Source organism: Ambystoma mexicanum, chromosome 1q (genome assembly GCF_040938575.1).
Source record: "Ambystoma mexicanum isolate Mex_15411 chromosome 1q, UKY_AmexF1_1, whole genome shotgun sequence".
In the NCBI taxonomy this organism is placed as follows: domain Eukaryota; kingdom Metazoa; phylum Chordata; class Amphibia; order Caudata; family Ambystomatidae; genus Ambystoma; species Ambystoma mexicanum.
Window position 1 is genome coordinate 1,048,512,720 of NC_090922.1, and position 20,916 is coordinate 1,048,533,635.

The following is a 20,916-nucleotide window of genomic DNA, read 5'->3' on the forward strand; positions in this document are numbered from 1 at the left end:
AGTGACACGAGGACGCCGTCAAGTGACGAGGAATTCGTCGTGGTTCAAGGCGGTGCCCCACACCATGTGGACAGACAAAGAGGACCACCGGGAGGATGAGGATGCTCGGTCCAGCGAAGAGGAGCCCGGATCCATCCCGGACGAGACAGGAGTGGGGGACAGGACTTGGGAACCGCCGGATGCCCCTAGCCTCGAGGATACCACCAATGAAGGTGAGCCAGATCAGGGGCCAAGGGGGGGTAGTCCCCGAGAAGGGCGATACGGCCTGAGAACTGCCACGAGGCCGCCAGCCAAGCTAAGTGACTATGTGTGGTAGCCAACACACCCCGTAGACTAACGGTGAACGTCTAGTTGATTGCAGTTGTATTGTGTTTGTTTGTTTTATAATAAAGGAGGAATGTTATGTTCCGCCCTGCATCCCGCTACGCGGTGACGCAGGGCGTCTCTAATAAAAGCCCCGCCCCCACGTTTGGGAGGCAGTTCCGGGGCAGACCAGCAATGCGTGTGGGTGTCTGTATCTGCAGCTCGCGCTGGCGCTGTGCCACAGGCCGTGCGGCCTAGCCCGAACACTCCAGCCCCCGCGTGCGCCCACCGCGGGCTGGAATACAACATTCCCTTCCCAAAACACCACTTGCTACTCATTTACATATGGAATCCTGGGTCCCTCCCCATTACATCAGAGCCACTGGGCATATCACCTCCCCCTCTAGGCATCTAACTCGCCCCCACAGCCCACAATCCACAGCGAAATACAAACCCACAATTGGCTCTTGCTCGCGAAACATTATTGTGGTGTGGTCTCTTTCAGGTGACAGTGCCAAGTTAATAAATAAGGTCAAGTTTACTTGTGCCAGTTGCCAGACCATAATGAGCTCAAAAGACGTAATATCTCATTCTGCGTCCATGAGATTAGGGCCTGCACACCATAAGAATACAGCATTAGAAACATGGAAGGCGCATTGGAGCTTCTCCACCAGACACCAACCTTTGCCAGACACAGAGGCGACCTGGACCTGTCCCTGGGCCTCATTAGGACCCAGGCGGTAAGGGGTTTACGGCAGCGTAAACAGCGCCGACCCTTACCGCCTGATTCCGAGGTCCCTTAGCGCCATGGAGGATTTAACACCTGCTTTTAGCAGGTGTTAAAATCCATGGCGCTAAGGGACCTTGTTGTTAATTATGCCACCGTAATTTACGGTGGCGTAATTAACGCCTTCCCCACTCCCATTATGCCCTATGGGGCAAAAATGGGAATGGGGAAGGGTAAATGGGGATTGGGGACTTACCGCCCCGCCAACCTCGGAATGGGGCTGTAAGTCCGCCAACCACCATGTCGTAAACATAGTTTACGCCATGTGGTAAAGGTACGACCCAGGCGGTAACTTACCGCCTGGGTCGTAATGAGGCCCCCTGTGTGTAGTAGTCCCATGACTTCCAGCATCACCTCTCGACTATTGTACCACTACGCCGTTGTCTACCGTGTGCAGCGGCAGTGTAAAACTCATGTCTTCTCTTCCCAAAACACCACTTCCCACCCATTACATATGGAATCTGGTAATCTCCCACTTCCCGTTACAGTGGAGCCACTGGGCATATCACTTCCACCCCTAGGCCTCTAACTCACCCCCACAAACCACCCACCATCTCCAGGCCCCAACTTCCACAAGCCACAGCGAAATACAAACCCTCAATTGGCTCCTGCTCTTGAAAAGTTATTTTGGTGTGGTCTCTTTCAGGCGACGGTGCCGTGACAGCGCCTAGTTAATTAATAAGGTCACACAAGAGGCACAAAGGGGTACACGAGCGGAGACCAGTGAAGCAACAGCATTGTGTTGGGTGTGGTCATGGGGCATGTCAGAGCCGTGTGTCCGAGGCACCAACGGGAACACAACAATGGTGACAGGTAGTCTGGTCGCCCATGCGAAAGCGCCTGCTGAGGCAGAAATCTCTTAGTTTGTCAGGTGACTTTTTTACTAGTGCTGTAGAGAGGAAGCAATATTGAGGCTCTGTCGTGTTCTATTTATAAGTGCATGTTTTATTTAACAACAGCACTGGATTGGCCATGGCAGATCCTAGGCCGCCTTGTTCCCTTGCTGGCTGCAGAGGCTAGCTCCTGTAGATTTTGACAGGTTTCTTGCAGAGCAGAGCACCTTCTGCTTACTCCTGCAAGCCCTAACTAATACGTTACTTCCACTTACGAGAGCCACATGCGGCCCCTACTGTGCATGTTTAGTATCCACGTGCGTACGGCGTGAACAGCCACATGTGGCAGTGTTTGATATGTGCACTGATTGTAGCACAGAATTTGAACAGCTACTACGACACATCCGGGCACAACGAAATCGCAGGAGACAACAAGGTACACTCTGGTGAGAACTACCTCATGTTTGTTTATTATGTTTCTGTGCCTTTTGTATACCGTGATAGTGATATTGTATACTGCTATAGTGATATTGTATACTGCTATAGTGATATTGTATATGTGTGTAGAGTCAAAGGCAGGGACGTGTGTTTCTATGGGTGTAACAGCTCACTGGAAGCATGCATAGTTATCAAAACCTTACCGTAACATCCCCAACCTATCCATAACCTCTCCCTAAACCTCATTCCGGTTTCCCTACTCCCCCCCCCCTTCCTATCCAATCATTGTCACCCTAACCTTCCTTCCCTGCTGGGGTTGCAGAGCCCTGTATAAGCATCGACTGGCAGCAGGTCCTAAAATCGCAGTGTGGGTGGTTGGTTCATGCCACTCCTGCGCCTCTGAGCTGTAGAACCTGTCACAGAACTGTATGCAAAGCTATGTTATTTTATGCAAAACAAAGGTGGTTTTGAGAGTCTCTCTACCAGCACGAACACAGCCCATTGACCTGTTCTAGGGTGGATGGCCCCTGGGTGAGTCTCAACCAAGTCTTTAGCTCACAGTCCCTTTCACAGAGAAGAAATATCTGTGCATATCAGTCTTTGTCCTGCCCAGGGGCAGTCCAGCACCAAAATGCTAGCCAATTCTCCTCTGAACAAGAGTACCAACAGCAACCCCATACACGTGTTTCAGCCTTGTTGGGCATCATCAGTGAGGTGGAGCTGTGCCTCTCTGAGAACAGTGATCAAGGGGTCCACGTCTGGATTCACCAGGTAACTTAGGGTGAGACCCAAAGTTACTTAATATGCAAAACAAAGGGGGTTCTGGGAATCTCCCAGGGGCCATCCACCCAAGAAAAGGTCAATGGGCTGTGTTCGTGCTGGTAGAGAGAATCCCAGAACCCCCTTTGGTTGCTCAGAAGATACCCTGAAATACTCATTAATTGTAGAAGGAAGCATGTGCCATACCAAGATAACAGTCATTTCAGAAGTGCAGCATCTGTTCACCTTGGCTACCATGGGATCACTAGATCCCTTCTTCTCTTGGTGCCTGATATGAATGTAGACTCCGATGCCAATACTTGATTGGTGGTAACATATATAACATATCCTCCGGTCACGCCGGTGACATGGTATCAATTAATCACTTTCCCTCACAGACTAATCTGGTGCAGGACTGTGAAGATATTCACATTCTGTGCAAATCTGACCCAGTGTTAGACCCCCACATCACACACAGACTTCCCTGGCTGCTCATGGTTGTTATCTTGGATGAACAAAGGATCGAGCTAAACTTTCCCGCTGAGGTATTCATCCTACCTCTCTTATATCCTGCCTATTGGAGATCAAGCATGTAACTCTCCAATCCCCAAAGTTGTATAACATGCTTATCAGTGGCTTTTACCAGGCATCAATCTGACTGGAGCATTTAATCATCCTAACACTGATCACCCAAGTGACACATACATGCAACATTTACTCATATCAATTGGTATTGGTATTGTATATTTATAAAGCGCCTATACACCGGAAAGTGTTTCAAAGCACTCAAGGAGGGAGGGAACGTGGGGAAAAAATCAACAGTCGCTCAGAGCCCTTGAAATATTGAGATGATAATAGTCTGCACAGGCAGAGTAAATGCGTAAAAATACATTTAACAGTTTGAGATACAGCAAATAGGCCTGACGGCGATTCTGAAGTTTTAACAGTACAATTACAGGGTGAAGACAAGGGAGAACAGACAGACGGTCTACAGGTACGGTGCGTACAGACCGTGCAAGTGCAAAGACGGTCACAGGGAGGGGGAGGACCAAGTGCACCCGGTCGGTGGAGACTGGGTAAGTGCAGATAGAGCCACTGTTGGGTTATTTTTCCAGTGCAGTGAGAGTGGGTGGGGTGTAGGGCCCTTAGACTGGTGCAACAGAGTACTGGCGAGGGTGCCAGGAACCTGTGAAACTCTGAGGTGCACCAGGCCGCCAGTCTGCAAGCTGTTAGGAAGAGGAGGGAGAGAGGGAAAGAACAGAGAACTAGGTGAGCCGGGTAGAGGGAGAGAGAAGGAAGAGGAGAAAAGGAAGGTCTTGAGGAGTTTCTGGAATTTAAGAAGATCAAGCTCAAGACAGAGGGCAGCAGGGAGGCTATTCATAATGATAAAGTTACCCATATGGAGGTACAGGAGTCACCCATGTAGATCATTCTTCCCAGACTAACACTGCAAACTACAGAATAATTGTCATGGAAATAAGAAGGGCCTTGACTGTAGCATGGTTCAGAACAAAAGCACATAATCTTCCATCCATTATCCAGCATGGGAACACCATACTACCAAAACACTGTAACAACCTATAGGGCAAGTCACAACCAAATCGCAACTAACACATTTACTACCAGGAATGTATCCTTGTACATTCCTGCAGCCAAGATATTCCAAATGTTGTTCAAACATTCTAGTATGCACCCTGGCTGTTTCCAACTTACCAGAATAGTTCGTAATGAATGACAGTCTCAAACCACCATGCAAGTGTATGAAAGGACCAAGTGACATGGATTCTTCTTCTTCCACTTAGTATGTCACCAAGCTTATTGTGGAACCAGTCTGAGCTTGCCCGAGTGTCAGGTAAAAGGGCAAGCAATACTGTCATCCTTGATCTTCAGACCCACACGCTACCAGGCACTTTCAGGCACAATCAGAGTTGTTATCACCATTTAGGATGACATCTCAGTGTTATCTGAGACATCCTTATTCCTTCTAGGATGTGACACTTTATTTGGCAGAGCACATACTGCCCCATGATAAAAGAAATAATCTCGCCCTCACCCATAGTAATAGTAATAATATGGTGATTCATATAGTGCTTCACACATACGGACTACCTCCAAGTGCCAAAATTATCAGGGCGACCACTACCTCTTCTAGGGAGTGGGCAATCGCCTGTGTTATAAGTATCTGAAGACAGGTGGATGTTTTGATCCTTCCAGAAAATCTTCATAAGTATTTGGATATTGCCTCTAAAAGTGTCTGAGGTTTTGCTTGAGAGGCAGTGCCTAGCCCCTGAGAGAGGTAAGACTCATTAGCACCCTGGCAGAGGGAGCCAGCCAATTGGGTCTAGGAATGCAGACTTAAACCACTGGTGAAAGCCTGCGTTCCATCCCACCTAATGGCCAGCTCCCCCGCGACCATCTTCCTCCACCCTCCGTCCCCTTATTGTTATTTTTTTTTATTCTCTTCAGCCCCGTACTTACCTTATTTTGGCTGCGGCAGCACTCGCTGCCCAAGCGTACCTTTCCGCTCTTCAACCGACAGCCGTTCTGGAAAGGGAAGAGGGCCTCACTATGGAGCCCTGCTTTCCCTTTCCATGGCAGCCATCTTTAGACATTATCTTCAGTCATCGAATGGTACGCGTGAGGCATCCCATTCAATGGGCTTCATTCCGAGTATGACGGTAGGGGGTTAATGGCACCGGTAAGGATGCCGGTGCTGTCAACCCCCTACCGCCACATTCTGAGGTCCCTTAGCGGGTCCCACCAGGAACGGCTGGTCTGACCAGCCGTTCTTAGCGGGACCCGTTAAGGGACCTTGGAGCTAATAACGGGCCTGCAATTTGCGTGCCCGTTATTAGCTCCTTCCCAATTCCCATTGAGCCCTATGGGGGCTCAAATTGGAATGGGGAATGGTTTTCTGAATGGGGACTTACCGAGTCCTCTAAGGTTGGAAGGACCCGGTAAGTCCCCATTCAGAGACACCGGTGTAAGTGGTTTCAACCCAACACTCCACCTAAATCAATGCCTAGCATGTGATGCCCAGCTGGAACCCTTAATTATATATTTTTATGTCTAAAGTTCTTTTATTTCTGAATGATGTACCCTTATATCACGCCCTTCTCTTTGAATCCCCCTCCTCCCCAGTCTCACTGAACCAAGAAGTAGGTTGGTTTGCAAAGTTAAAAGATTTATTTTATGAATTTAAACAATATATATATATATATACATATATATATATATATATATATATATATATATTCAGTGAAAAAACTTTGTTAAAGGGACGTTATGGTTAAGTTGCGCTACTAAAAACCTATGAAATTCAGTGAAAAAAACTTTGTTAAAGGGACGTTATGGTTCCAAGTAAAACCGAAAAAACCCTTTAAATTCGCCAGTTATGGCAAGCTAAGCAACCATAACTCGCCCCACCACCGTGCACTGCTAAGACTAACAGCCAGGACATCAAAGATGACATCACAAATGTCATTGATGACATCACTGATGACATCACATGTCTGGTTCACTATTTTTTCTTTTGCTGACATATCTAGGCCACATGGTTTTCTTCAGTAACAGTCAGAAACTAAGAATTTTGTTTTATTTGTAGACATATCCTTCTAGTAGGTTCTTACAGTAATTCCCTTAGAGTACAGTCACATCATATGAAACATATACATATGGGAAAACACAAGCTTGAAAAACAGCAATCCTTTTTGTGCATAAAGATAATCACTAGACTTATGAGCACTTTCTGATAGTTCTGTTGTTTTTTTTTATGGCTGTACTTTCCCTGTATATGGTCATATTTGTATACATTGTACTCACACTACTTTCCTTAGGGTCCAATCACATCAAGTGATACATATACATAGGGTAAATAGCAGCTTTGAAACAAAGCAATCATTTATTTGCATGAAACTAATCAGTTAAGTTATATGAATTGTTTCTGCTACTACTTGTGCTTTTTTGCTAACTTCACTTTCCCTGTATATACCCATATTGGTATGTGTTCTTGTGTCTTTGTGTTTTGTCTATAATAATGCAATTATGTAATACATGGGTTTTATTAGCTACTTATTACATATTTCACAGTACACAAAAATCTATTAAGAAAACAATTATCGTTTCATTATTCAACATATTAACATTACGAATATCATACCTTCATCTTGTACGCTGCACACAATGTTATGTTTCTGTATGAGTAGCTTAGTATACTAGATAGAACCCCATAATAGGATGCTATTTATATCAATGCATCGTTCAATGCACTTTTTAGGGTATATTTCTTGCAATGATTCTTGACACTTTTTTCGCAACATAATAAGAATCCCTTCTACACATATTTCATGAGAAGTACATACACATGTGATGTCATCAGTGATGTCATCAATTACATTTGTGATGTCATCTTTGATGTCATGGGTGTTAGTCTTAGCAGTGCACGGTGGTGGCGCGAGTTACGGTTGCTTAGCTTACCATAACTGGCGAATTTCAAGGGTTTTCGGTTTTACTTGGAACCATAACGTCCCTTTAACAAAGTTTTTTCACTGAATTTCATAGGTTTTTAGTAGTGCAACTTAACCATAACGTCCCTTTAACAAAGTTTTTTTCACTGAATTTCATAGGTTTTTAGTAGCGCAACTTAACCATAACGTCCCTTTAACAACGTTTTTTCACTGAATTTCATAGTTTTTTAGTAGCACAACTTAACAATAATGACTTTGACTTTATATACATGTCATATGGAACTGACTAGATCTCTTCTTATGAACTTGATGTCCGCGAACTTATTTAATGTTCGCGGACATGTTCGGAGAACAGTACCACTACCTAAAAACTGTGGGGGGGGGGGTGGTGGGGTATGTTTGAATGTTATATCATAATATAAGGAACATTTAACAAATTCAAAAAGCGGCACACAAACACATTATATATAGTAATACATAAGAAATGTAACCCATATATGTAACACACTAACCATTCATTTAAATACAATATGTTCTGAAATGGAATATACCACAACAAGAAGATAAATTGGCTTCCAACATAATTACCTCACAAACACATAGTAATTACGCAATACTAATGCTTCTACGTTACAATGCAGATGGTACCAAAAACAACTGCAAGCTGACTGGATTCACACATAGTCAAATATCACTTGGTAAGAAAACCTTCACAACAATAGGTATAATCTACCACGCAGGAGCCACAACCAATTCAGGGCACTACACGGCATATATAAAAAAGAAATGTGGATGGTTTGAATGTAATGATAGTACCATTACTCTAAAGCAGAGATTACCAGCAAATCTTAAGAATGCTTATTTGATGTTCTTAAAACCAAAATTTGATAAATAAACTGTATTTAAACCTTTAAGTAAATTTGTGTTAAAAAAATATAAACTGTTAGAATACTCCAAAAGCTATCTAACTGCTCAAACATTCTACAACAACTAATCAGATAAATGAATACCACTAAATTAGACCAAGAAATATACAGTTAGAATATGCCAATTGGTATCTAACTGTCCCAAAATTATAAATTTGTGTTAAAATAATATAAACTGTTAGAATACTCCAAAAGCTATCTAACAGCTCAAAGATTCTACAACAACTAATCAGATAAATGAATACCACTAAATTAGGCCAAAAATACACAGTTAGAACACGCCAATTGGTATCTAACTGTCCCAAAATTTAACAATATCCAAATAGATAAATCAAAACCACTAAAATATAATAGAAAAATAGACAGTTAGAATATGCCAATTGGTATCTAACTGCTCCAAAATTTTATAATATCAAAACAAATGAAGAATCTGTTACTGCTCCAAAAAAAATACAACATAGCAAAGTATAAAGCATTAGCCAGAAACAACAAGTGAACACTGAAAACAAACAAACAAATAAACTGTAGCATAACAGAAAAAGTTTTTTTTTTAATCCAACATGGATTTTTTTTTTCTCCCACAGACCCAATGATTTTAGCAACAAATACAGAAACTGAGCAAATTGCACAGTACTCTGATTTGTACTCCACTAAATATGGGGGTCAAAAAAAAAAAGTATATTGCTTATACAATGTAATAAGTCATTACAAAATACTAATACTAACATGCTATTTTCTTTTATCACAGAAATGAAGAAGAAAAACATGGACTCCCATTACTAGACCAAACAGTAAGTATACAATAATAAGGCCAACCATAGCAGCATATCACATCCATAGTATCTAATACCTTTGTTCCTTATACATTTGTTTTTCACTCAAAGTTATAAGAAAATATGAACGTGATATGCTGCAGTGGTTGTTGCCAGGGCATAGAGTCTTGGGTGCATGGCCAAATGGCAACAACCACCGCAGCATATCACATCCATAGAGTCAAACATTTCAACTATGATCTATGGGAAACTTTTAATGTCCGGGAACAATATGAGTGTTCTTAGAACACTTTGAACTTGCCAGCGAACAATACGGACACCGTTTTCAGGACACCCCCTACGAACATTCCAGGACACCGGGAGTGTTCTCAAAAATGTCTTCAGAACACCCCCATTTTGTTTATTTGCGAACATTTCAGGACACCGCGGGTGTTCTTAGAACACATTCAACTTGACAGAGAACAATACGGACAACGTCCTCAGGACACCCTCTACGAACACTCCCCGGACACCGCGAGTGTTCTTAGAAGCGTCTTCAGAACACCACCATCTTGTTTATTTGCGAACATTTCAGGACACCGCAAGTGTTCTTAGGACACATTCAACTTGACAGAGAACAATACGGACAGCGTCCTCAGGACACCCCCTACGAACATTCCAGGACACCGGGAGTTTTCTTAGAAGCGTCTTCAGAACACCAACATCTTGTTTATTTGCGAACATTTCAGGACACCGCGAGTGTTCTTAGGACACATTCAACTTGACAGAGAACAATACGGACAGCTTCCTCAGGACACCCCCTACGAACACTCCCCGGACACCGCGAGTGTTCTTAGAAGCGTCTTCAGAACACCCCCATTTTGTTTATTTGCGAACATTTCAGGACACCGCGAGTGTTCTTAGGACACATTCAACTTGACAGAGAACAATACGGACAGCGTCCTCAGGACACCCTCAGGACACCCCCTACGAACATTTCATAAGCAAATATGAACGTGATATGCTGCGGTGGTTGTTGCCAGGGCATAGAGTCTTGGGTGCATAGCCAAATGGCCATGCACCCAAGACTCTATGCCCTGGCAACAACCACCGCAGCATATCACATCCATAGAGTCAAACATTTCAACTATGATCTATGGGAAACTTTTAATGTCCGGGAACAATATGAGTGTTCTTAGAACGCTTTGAACTTGCCAGCGAACAATACGGACACCGTTTTCAGGACACCCCCTACGAACATTCCAGGACACCGGGAGTGTTCTCAAAAACGTCTTCAGAACACCCCCATTTTGTTTATTTGCGAACATTTCAGGACACCGCGGGTGTTCTTAGAACACATTCAACTTGACAGAGAACAATACGGACAGCGTCCTCAGGACACCCTCTACGAACACTCTCCGGACACCGCGAGTGTTCTTAGAACAGTTTCACTTTGCTTGCGAACAAAACGGACACATATTGAGTCCTTAGAACACCCCCCAGTTAGTTTATTTAGAACATTTCAGAACACCCGTGATGTCCGCAAACAAATCGAACACAAAAAGAACGTCTAACACATAAAAAACACAACTTTCATCCTATCTCACACACTCCCACCCTCCCCAAACACTCCTACACACCAACACACTCTACTAAATACACATTTTGAACAAAGTTGCACCGCGCTGTCTGCGGACGTCCGCAAATCCAAGATGGCGGGCGCTACCGAAAAATCTGATGCGCTTCACGCTCCACGCCGTCCAATCAGCGAACACGTTGCATGTCCGCGAACATCACGCAAGACGATTGGCCAATCAGGACACTGTCCGCGGAGCGAACAGGGAAGTGTGTCCGCGAACCGAACACAGATATCACTAATTTTGTTTTACCTACTTTTTGGTCATTTTAAAAAAAACTACTGGACGGATTTTCACCAAATTTGCAAAAGCACACTTTCAGGACCAGGTCGCTGCTCCTGGTCCAAATTTGGTGGAAATCCGTCCAGCGGTTTGGGCTGTAGGCGCGAGCAAATTTTTTTTCCCATTCAGTCTATGGGAAAACAAAGTTTTAGGACCCCCCCTATAACTTTGCCCCCCCTGGACGAATCCTCACCAAACTTTGCAAACAAATTCAGAGTTTGGTGAGGATCCGTCCAGGGAGAGCGAAGTTATAAGCCACCCAAAAAGTGTTCTACCTATGGAAACAGCAACTTAACCATAACTACATGGCCACTACCGTGGCCATGTAATATATATATATATATATCACACTTTTATAAATTTGAATAATATCTAGGTATCCCACTATTAATATTTATACAATGATCACCAATGGGTGATATTACAATCAAAAATCTCTTTAACCAATAGGAGTATGGATGAGAAGAATAATGTATCATAGAATAAAACTTTGTGTGGGTTCAATGAAATGCAATGATAGGAAATTAATGCAGCACAGAAATAATACTTTTGCGTGTTCAAACAAGTGCAATGTAATCACTCTTTTCCCCCCCTGATACTACTCAATCCCCCCTAATATGCAATATAGAGATGGAAGGAGAGAAAACAGGTTTCAGGAATAAACACTCTACAAATGCAGTTTCAATCCCAATTCCCCCAGCAAGCTTAGAGAGAAACAGGAATGATTTCAAAACAGGTCAATTGCTTTTGAATGTGATTTTAAATAAATGGGAAAAATGCTAAAAATTGATTTAATTCTCTAAATGGGATTCAGAACTAGTGGGAGCCCCTTTGGATAGCTTCAGGTAAACACTAGCAATGATGGTTGGATAACTAGCAGATAGGAAACTGAATTCAGAGGTTGAATGCAAGAAATAGCTATTTTACGTGTGTTGAAATTGAGCCAAATGCAGATTTGCAGCAAATTTTTCAAAACGTGAGAAACACGATTACAGAAAGACTGCTGTTGGAATTGGAGTTGGAATGCGATTTTAGATCCGTTTGCTGAGGATGTTAGCTTTAATTTGACACTTACATTTCGTTTCTAGCATGTACGGTTCAGAAGTTATGAAGGTTTTAGTAGAGGTCAATTTTTCTCAAAAAGAGTCACTATTTCCAAATGCAAGATCTGCTTTTGAATCTACCAACAGATATTTTCTTTACACTAAGGGAGGCTTTGAAGATGCAAGATACCCAACGTTACAGTGCCGAGACAATTGTCGTTCTTCAGCAAATATATTAGCACAAAGATGATATTATCACTACAATTAACAAAGGACTATATGGATGAGGGAAAGATTCAAAACAGACAAAAGAGATTCTACCATGCAGTTCTGGATATGCTGGAATGGGTTGTATAGGATTACTTAAGCACAAGAGATTGGCTATGGACAATTATGTGCTAAATACTCACAACTATGGTTTTGGAATAGGCCCGTCAGGATCTGGTCAAAGGTTCTGGACTGGAATTCGGCTAGCCCAACAGACAGGATTCAGGCACCCAGTTCTGCACTCAGCATGGCACTCTGGTCTCTGCATGGCACTCTGGAATGGATCTGACGGGTTGGTTCTAGAGCTTACAGCTATCTGATTTCAGCTCTGCTCTACTGGTTTGGATCTCTGGGTTCTGGCAAGAGTTCTTGGCTAGAAGAAGAAAACAGCACAGCCAGGCTGTTCAATTTTGGTGTGCCCCTTGGAAGTCTGGGGTTAAAATCCGGTTGCAAGATTTTAAATGCCAGCTGAGAAGGGTTCAGCTTTGAAATTGGGCCTTCTGCTTTCAGAGTTCTGGAGTCTTGGATCTGGGTTCTCCTGCAGAGCACTTCGCCAGTAAATCAGTTGATGGGTGAAGGTGTGTGTGTCTAGGTCCTAAACAGTCCCTATTTATCTATTTCCCAAAGGGGTGGATAGGCTGATTATACTAAGCCCACCCTCTAGGAATCCGATTGGTCAGAATATTCCCCCTCTCCTGATTTCAGAAGGAAACCTCGTGTCACAGTGATGCTGCAATTTACAATCCATGGAAAAACCTCCCCTTTTTTTCTACACAGAAAATCTATTTTTCATAGAAAGCATATCTACAATATCACCAACTTGCTAATAATACATACTCACATCACATATTTAATAAAGCACGTATCCGTCCAAGTCCTATCTTCTTGAGAGTTTCGGTTCAAAACTGACAATTTTTACCACTTTTGGTTGGTTACCCAGTGTCAGATCTGTACACATTTTTCCACATACATGCGCTTGACCTCCGGGCATAATCCTGTAAATTTTCATATTCCTAGCATGATCACAATTTCTATAATATCAACATTTTAGTATTCCGGTCTCTGAATATCGCACAGGGTTCAGAGTAGTATCAAACTGTGAGCAGCATTTTCATATTAACAACCTATAAAATACAGATGTTTCCAAATTGTTCACAGTTTTCTATGAGTCTTTTTCCAAAAAAGATATTTCCTTGGAATTTCAGATACACATCAGTCTAGCCCCACCTCCAAGGTTTGGCTGGGCCAGAGCAACCTGAGCCTCTCTTCCTTTGGCAGTTGGTTTCTGTTGATGCCCGAATTTGCATTTCCTTTCAGTCAAGGGAGCCTTTTGTCCCTACTCAGAGCCACAGGCCAAAATCTCCTCCCACTTCCCTTGACAACCCAATGCCAGTTCCTGAGCAGAAAGCAGGAGGAAGATTCCTTTGTTTGGGAGCAGCTGTGGAATGTCTTTGAAGTCCAGTGTGGCTGCCATTAGTTCACTTTGAAAAACTGTTTAAAAAAGGGCTTTTCTAAAATACAATTTACATTTCCTCCAATTATACACACAAATCTCTTCATTCCATTCTTTTTAAAACTTAGAAATTGAATTGTAGCAACACATATTGCTATTGATGGCAAGTCTCTTCTTTTCTACAATTTGATTTTAAGACACAAGTTTTAAACTGACAGTATAAGTAATGACAGCTAGGACGTAGGCGAGCTACAGTACTGCGCCCATTTCTGACATATTTTTCCCATGCAAGCACCTTTTGAATGTGGATTTTTTTTATGATGAAAGGTGTTTCTCCTAACATTGTGCTTATGGGGATTCCTTAAATAAGGTGATGGTGAACACCCCACAAGGATGTTAGATCTTCTCTGCTGTTTGGGAGCCATGATTTTGCACCTTCAACAGCCAAGGAAAAATGGATTTTACACTTCTGGATTTTCCTGGCAATGCAGCGCTGCCTTTTCAAGCAGTTCTATTTCACTCTGTAGGCAGCCCAATGATAGGTTTTGGCAGTGTGGTCTCCTGTTTTACCACCGAAATAGCCAAAATGGATTTGGCTACCTATTTTTCAGGTTTCCCTGCACACTGCTCACAGATTTTTAGCGCACATAAGGCTTTTTGGCGGCCATACTGTTGTTTTTGATGAAAGCAACACACAGTGATGTTGCAGGGCAGGGCAGAGCCAGTGGGTCAGAACATCCCACACCGGACCCAGACCCGGACCCGGGTTTGGATGCAGCCATGGTGCTAACAGCACCATGGCTACCTCCAAACTTGGGATGACCCCCAATGACTGAAAACCCTTTTTTCTTAGCACACCGGGTTACCACTTTGGTAACCTGGGTGCTAATGGCCTTAAGCAACCGTTCCAACTGTTGGAAGGGGGGGGGTAACAGCCCAGAGCTCTCGTTAATGGCCCTTGCTTTGCTCAAACTGTTAATTTAGGCTACCGGGCCGTAACACCCATTCCAGCCCTTGGAATGGGGCTTAACACCATATTATAGCACTGTCTTCCTGTGACACCACAGCCCCATTAAGTCACACTGAACAGGCAGAAATATACAGATCCCACTTGACATCAATAATACAGCCCACAACAACGCATTGCATTTGATATCCATTAATCAGCATTCACCATTTCAGGATTAACAAAACTGAGTCTAGGTGGCATTATAGTGTGAACTTGGTGAGCAGTGCTTCAGTTCTACTGACAGGGTTGGTTTGTTTTAGTCATCCTGCCTGGGTGTCTCCACCACATCCATGTGTGCCCGTGCACCAGGAAGCTGCTTGTTGGATCCCACTGATGAAGGCAACATCTTAATTTAGGGAAGGAACTCTCCCCGGGATGTCTCCTCGGAAATAATACTTCAAAGGCAACCATGACATAACAAAGCTACTCTCATACCAGGTTGCTGATCACTGGAGGCCTTTTGAAGTGGGCAGCCATGTGCAGAGGATGGAGGTAGCACATGGGAGGATTCTGCGGAGGCACCTTAAATTTTCTGTCCCCTCCTCCAATTCCTGCAGATAAAGCACTCTGAGTATGACTGAATAAGGCAAAGAACACTTGTTGCAGCAGCCTGGATTGGATTTCAGCCAATATGCTTGATTTGGACCAATCCACTGTAAGGTTTCCTTTATAAAGGTGTGGAAAACTGCCCTTGGTCGATTCATCTTTGGAACTCAAGATAAGAAAATCCATCTGGAAATCTGTTTGGGATACAGTCTACGGCAAAGTCCTCAGCCATAGAAGTGATGACAGAAGGCTCACAGGGTCTCCCACCCACCACAGAGTTGCATTTGGGGGGAACCTGTTGAAGACCAAGGACTTTCTGCTGCCTGTGAACTGTAAACATGACCCTGCTAATTGGAGGGGAAGGAGCCCAGCAGGTGCCAGAGAAACCTCCTGAAGTATAAGTGCAGAACAAAGGGTTCATCGTGTTTCTTGAAAACCTTCAATTGAGCATCCCTGCAACTCAAAATCCCAGAAGTATTTCAGAACCCTGTTTACCATCTCAAGACTCTTTTAAACCAGATTCATTGAACTCGGCTCACTTTAAGCCACCATGACCTGCAATACTGCTTTTGGCACTCTAGTCTCTTTGAACCATCCAGACGCTGACTCTGCCCACTGAAGAGGACTTCCTCGATCCAACCCGATCGCTATCTCGACTCCATGCAAGCAACCAACTCAAACTCTGTCTCGACCTGCTGAAAGTAGTAAACACAAATGTGCCTCGGCTATGAGGTTGGAAAGACTCTAATAACGCACTCTTTACATACAAAACATTGAATTTATTACAACAAACAAATACACAAGCTGTTTGCTTATAAAAACCACTGGAAGGTCCTACACATTTCACATCATCAAAATTATTCCACCATACATACACATAGGGCCTCATTACGACCCGTGCGGAATGGGTTAACGGGTTCCGCTAATGGATGCGGACCCGTTAACACCATTCTGCACGTAAGGACGCCTGTCAAAACCAGGCGTCGTTACCGGGTCCCGTGAGGGGAACAGGGAGCTAACAACAGGCGGGTCGTAATCGGCCCGTTGTTAGCTCCCTCTCCCATTCCCATTGAGCCCTATGGGGACTCAAATGGGCATGGGGAAGGTCCAGGCCTGGATTCCTTGAGGGAGGAATTACCGGGCCCACTGAACTCGGAATGGCCCGGTTATTCCCCATTCAGGAAACCAGGTAAAGGAGCACGGTTTGGCGGCCGCCATGGAGCTAATAGCTCCATGGCTACCGCCAAACTCGTAATGAGGCCCATAGTCATTCTCACGCATCCAATGTGAACTTACAAAAAACTGGGTTATCAATTACCTAAAACCCTTACAAACAAACCATGAAATTCTTCAATATTTTGCACCCATATATACTACAAGTGTGTATGTTTGTTAAATAGCAAACAAAGGCTTATTAACATGGTCTACGCTTGTTTTGTCGGCAAAAAACGGCTTCTGGTGTAGCCTTGCGTTACTCCGACATTCTTCAGGACGTTGGTGGGGCGTGAATGTCATCTCACCCTAACAGAATGATCAAGTGGAAGATGTCTTCGAGCAGACTCTCTAAAAAAAGCAAACAGTGAAACCTAATTACAAACCAACCTCTTTACATTATACCAGCAGCACAATTAAAATGTGCGTATAATTCTTCCATCATTATACACATTCACACTCATCTCTAATATGTGCTTGTGGGGTAGTGCAAACTGTGGAACTAATCCTTAGTACCCTTATAGTCTTATACTTCGACCTGCTGAAAGCCACTCACTCGCCTGTCTCTAAATCTGCCTCGATCCACTAGAAGCATCATCTTGCATTGCTTTAGATGCTGACTGCAACCACAGGAAGCCATCAATGCAAACTATCAGTCCACCAGTAGCCTGCACCACAAAATTACTTGACACTGAATTTCCATTGGGGAAGCACAACTCAACCGTCTCGACGCCAGCTCAAGTACAATAAAGCACAAAGAAGCCTGGCTTGATGCTGTTGAACACAAAAGAAAATAATCCAAATGCCCTGTCCCCCAGTCCACCTTAAGGACCATAACTTTTAAGACCCACTTCTTTGTCTTTTTGTAAGTGATAAGTGATTTCAATCCGGCACACACCCACCCAAGTCAATGCCTAGCGTGTAATGCACAACTGAAATCCTTATTTATTTTTGTCTAAAATGTCTTTATTCTGAACGACATACCACTCATATCACGCCCCTCTCCTGGACCCCTCTCCCCCCCTCCCCCGGTCACACTGAACCAGGAATAAGGCTGGTTTGCTAAATTAAAATATCAATTTATGTATTTACAATTTAATCACACTATGTTTTAATGGGTATGCAATAATCACCAATAGGGTGATGTAACACAGAATAATCTCTTTAATACGGAGTAATAGTGGGCAAAACAATTCAGCACAGAAATAATACTTTTGTGTGTGTGTTCAGATCGAATAGCACTGTGGTTATAGGTTCCCCCTGCACACCCCTCAACCCCCAATAAGCAATGAAAAGAGAAAGGAGGAGAGAGCAGGTATTCAGGAATGGCAATATCAAACAGAATATCAATCCCACTTTCCCCCTTTCAAACAAAAGAGAAAACGGAACTGACTGTCAAGATGTCAGAATGGCTTAAGAGTTATCTGAGAATGAACTGGGTAAAACACTAAATATGGTCAAAAATGCTGACATTACTATAAATTCTTATGGGAGCCGCTTTGGATGGTTGCACACAAACACCAGCAATGATTTAATACCAGGAAACCATTTGAAATCTTAAAATTCATGTCTGGAGCAATCAAAAGCTGTTTTACACGTGTCAGAATTTCCCTAAAATGAAATTTGCAGCAAACCTTTCAATGCACGATAATCGCGATAACGGGAGAACCGTATGGATTTGGAATGCGGTTTTAGATGCGATTTAAAGCTGTGGATGTTAGCTATTTTTTGTTTCTAGACTGAAAACTGAGGAAGTTATGGACGTTTTAGTAGAGGTCATTTTTTCTTGCACTAGAGGATGACTATGAACAAAAACAAATACCCCACAGGAACATAGCCACTTGATCAGGGTGACTGCCTGCAGTACTCACCTTCTTCAGATGAGAAAAGATCAGTGCAGAGATAGTTTTAGCAATACTAGTACAGAGGAAGATAGGATGGATTGGATAGAGTGTTCAGAAAATTCAAAAATACTCCTAACAACACAGGTTCTGAAGACAAGAAAGGATGGCTTTAAGATAGGGATTAACTAAGCAAGGTACATATGCTAGTGACACAGTTATTTCTATAGATACTCACTAGATATGTTTTTAAACAGAACTGTCAGGATTCTGGTATGTCAAGATTCTGGTCAGGGAATGGGATCTGGTTCTAGAACAGAAACCTTGGCACATCAGAAAGGGTCTGCAATCAGCAAGGCGCTCTGGTCACAGCACAGCACAGGACTGGACTGGATCTGCAATGGCTCTGGTCACAGCATGGCACAGAACTGGATTGGATCTGCCCTTCTTTGACCTGATGATAATTCTTTTAGCAGGCAAGCAGTACAGCGCAGCCTGGCTGTATTTTGATGCTTCCCCTTAGGTTTGTGGGATTCTGGTTCGGGAGTTTGGGGCCTAGCTGAAAATAGTTCAGCTATGAAATGGATTTCTGCTTTGCCAAGTTTCTGGAATCTGGAGCAAGGAAGATGTAAAGTTCATTAGCAGGGTGCTCCGCCAGCATCGGGATAGTGAGTGAATCTGTCTGTCCTTTTGAGTGATGAGCTGTCTCTATTTATGCCATGATAAAGGGGTGTGTGGGCTGGTTTATCCTAAGCTCGCTCCTTTGACAGTTGATTGGGTAAGAGTCTCCTCTCTGCCTTGATAGGAGGAGAGAAACAGAGTGTCACCTTTATGGTGTGATTTTACGAGGCTGAGGATCCACCACTGGCCCCTTGAACACAAAATCTACTTTTGGCACCATACATATTTACACATGTGCAACCTCTATAACAATCACATATACCGCTTACATATTTTATATAGCAACTACCCATCAAAACCCCGTTGTGTGGGATCTTGTCTCTTCTTTTCACAGAATTGTGCCCTTTTCATCAGGAACACAATGTCCAATTTATAAGCAAATTTCTACAAGTGTGCGCGTTTAACATGGGCGTACGTGTATAAAGTTTCATACTTCTAGCAGCAATACATTTTGTGTAAAATCACATTTTCTGCCGTTTCTTTCCAGAACATGTCACACGATTTTGCCACCTCTTGAAACGTGCAGCCAAAATTTAGATTCACAAATCTGTTATTGCTATATTTTACACAATTTTCACTGGCAAATTATAAGTCTTTTTATAAGTTCTTTGTTCTTTGTGAAGGTTCAGCCACAGATGGTTGTTTGTCTCCGCCTCCTTCTGTCTCCCTGCAGTTCAGAAGCAGTCTCCTCCCTGCTTGCTCTTGGCAGAGGCCATTTACGACTGTCCTCACACCCCGCATTTCCTTAGTGGCAGCTGTTCATTGTTATCTTTTGCCTCTGTAGACCAGGTTCTTTCCAAACCCTATAATTATCACATTGGTGTGATTTACTGGTGGGGGGGAAAGGCCATCCTTCTGTGTAGAAACCTGATATTCCAGTTTGGTAGCTTTTAGCCAGGCCCGATTTAATTGTTAATTCTGTAGCATTTTTACTCAGCTTAAAACAAACTTGGGATTTCAAAATAGCAGCTAGAATACTTATTCAAGATTTTAAACCATGGGATCAAAACAATGACAACATAGGTTACTCTCAGTAACAGGCCTCTTAGATTGCAAACATTTGATTTCAGTTTATCCATGTTTAAAGTTTAATCAGGCAGGCTCTTGACAGCTGTCATTCAGGCGGCCCAGGGTACTGCATCCAGAATTTTGACTGATCCACAGACAGGCCACCTTTTGCTGTGGAATTTTCTTTATGCTCTCAGCTTTTCAAGACCTTGTAAGTTCACAATGATTTCTTAGACTAAGTGAATTGTAGCACCCAGCAAGAGGTTTGGGTGTTTGAGGGTGTTTTGACCGGCATTCTGCAGTTTCAGTAACAAAAAAAAGGATGGAAAGCAAGATGTTGGGGTTTCATTTAGCAACACTGCTTTTTCCATCTGTACTCCGTTTTTACTTGTTGTGGAGCCCAGTGACATATTCCAGGAGTGAGGTCTCTGTTCCACCACTGACAACATGCGTGGCAGATTGGGCAGCCATCTTTTTGTGCGTTGCAAAGTGCGATTTTCAGAGGTTTTGGCGCGCACAAGGGTTTTGCAGCCATTTTGATGTTTCTGGGACCGTCATAACACAGTGCTGCAGCATAGCAGAGCAGAAAGTGGGTTAAAACATCCCACACTTTTAAAGGCATGTCCTTCATCATTGATATTGCTGCTGAACTCTTTTGCCTGAGTGCTCTTGC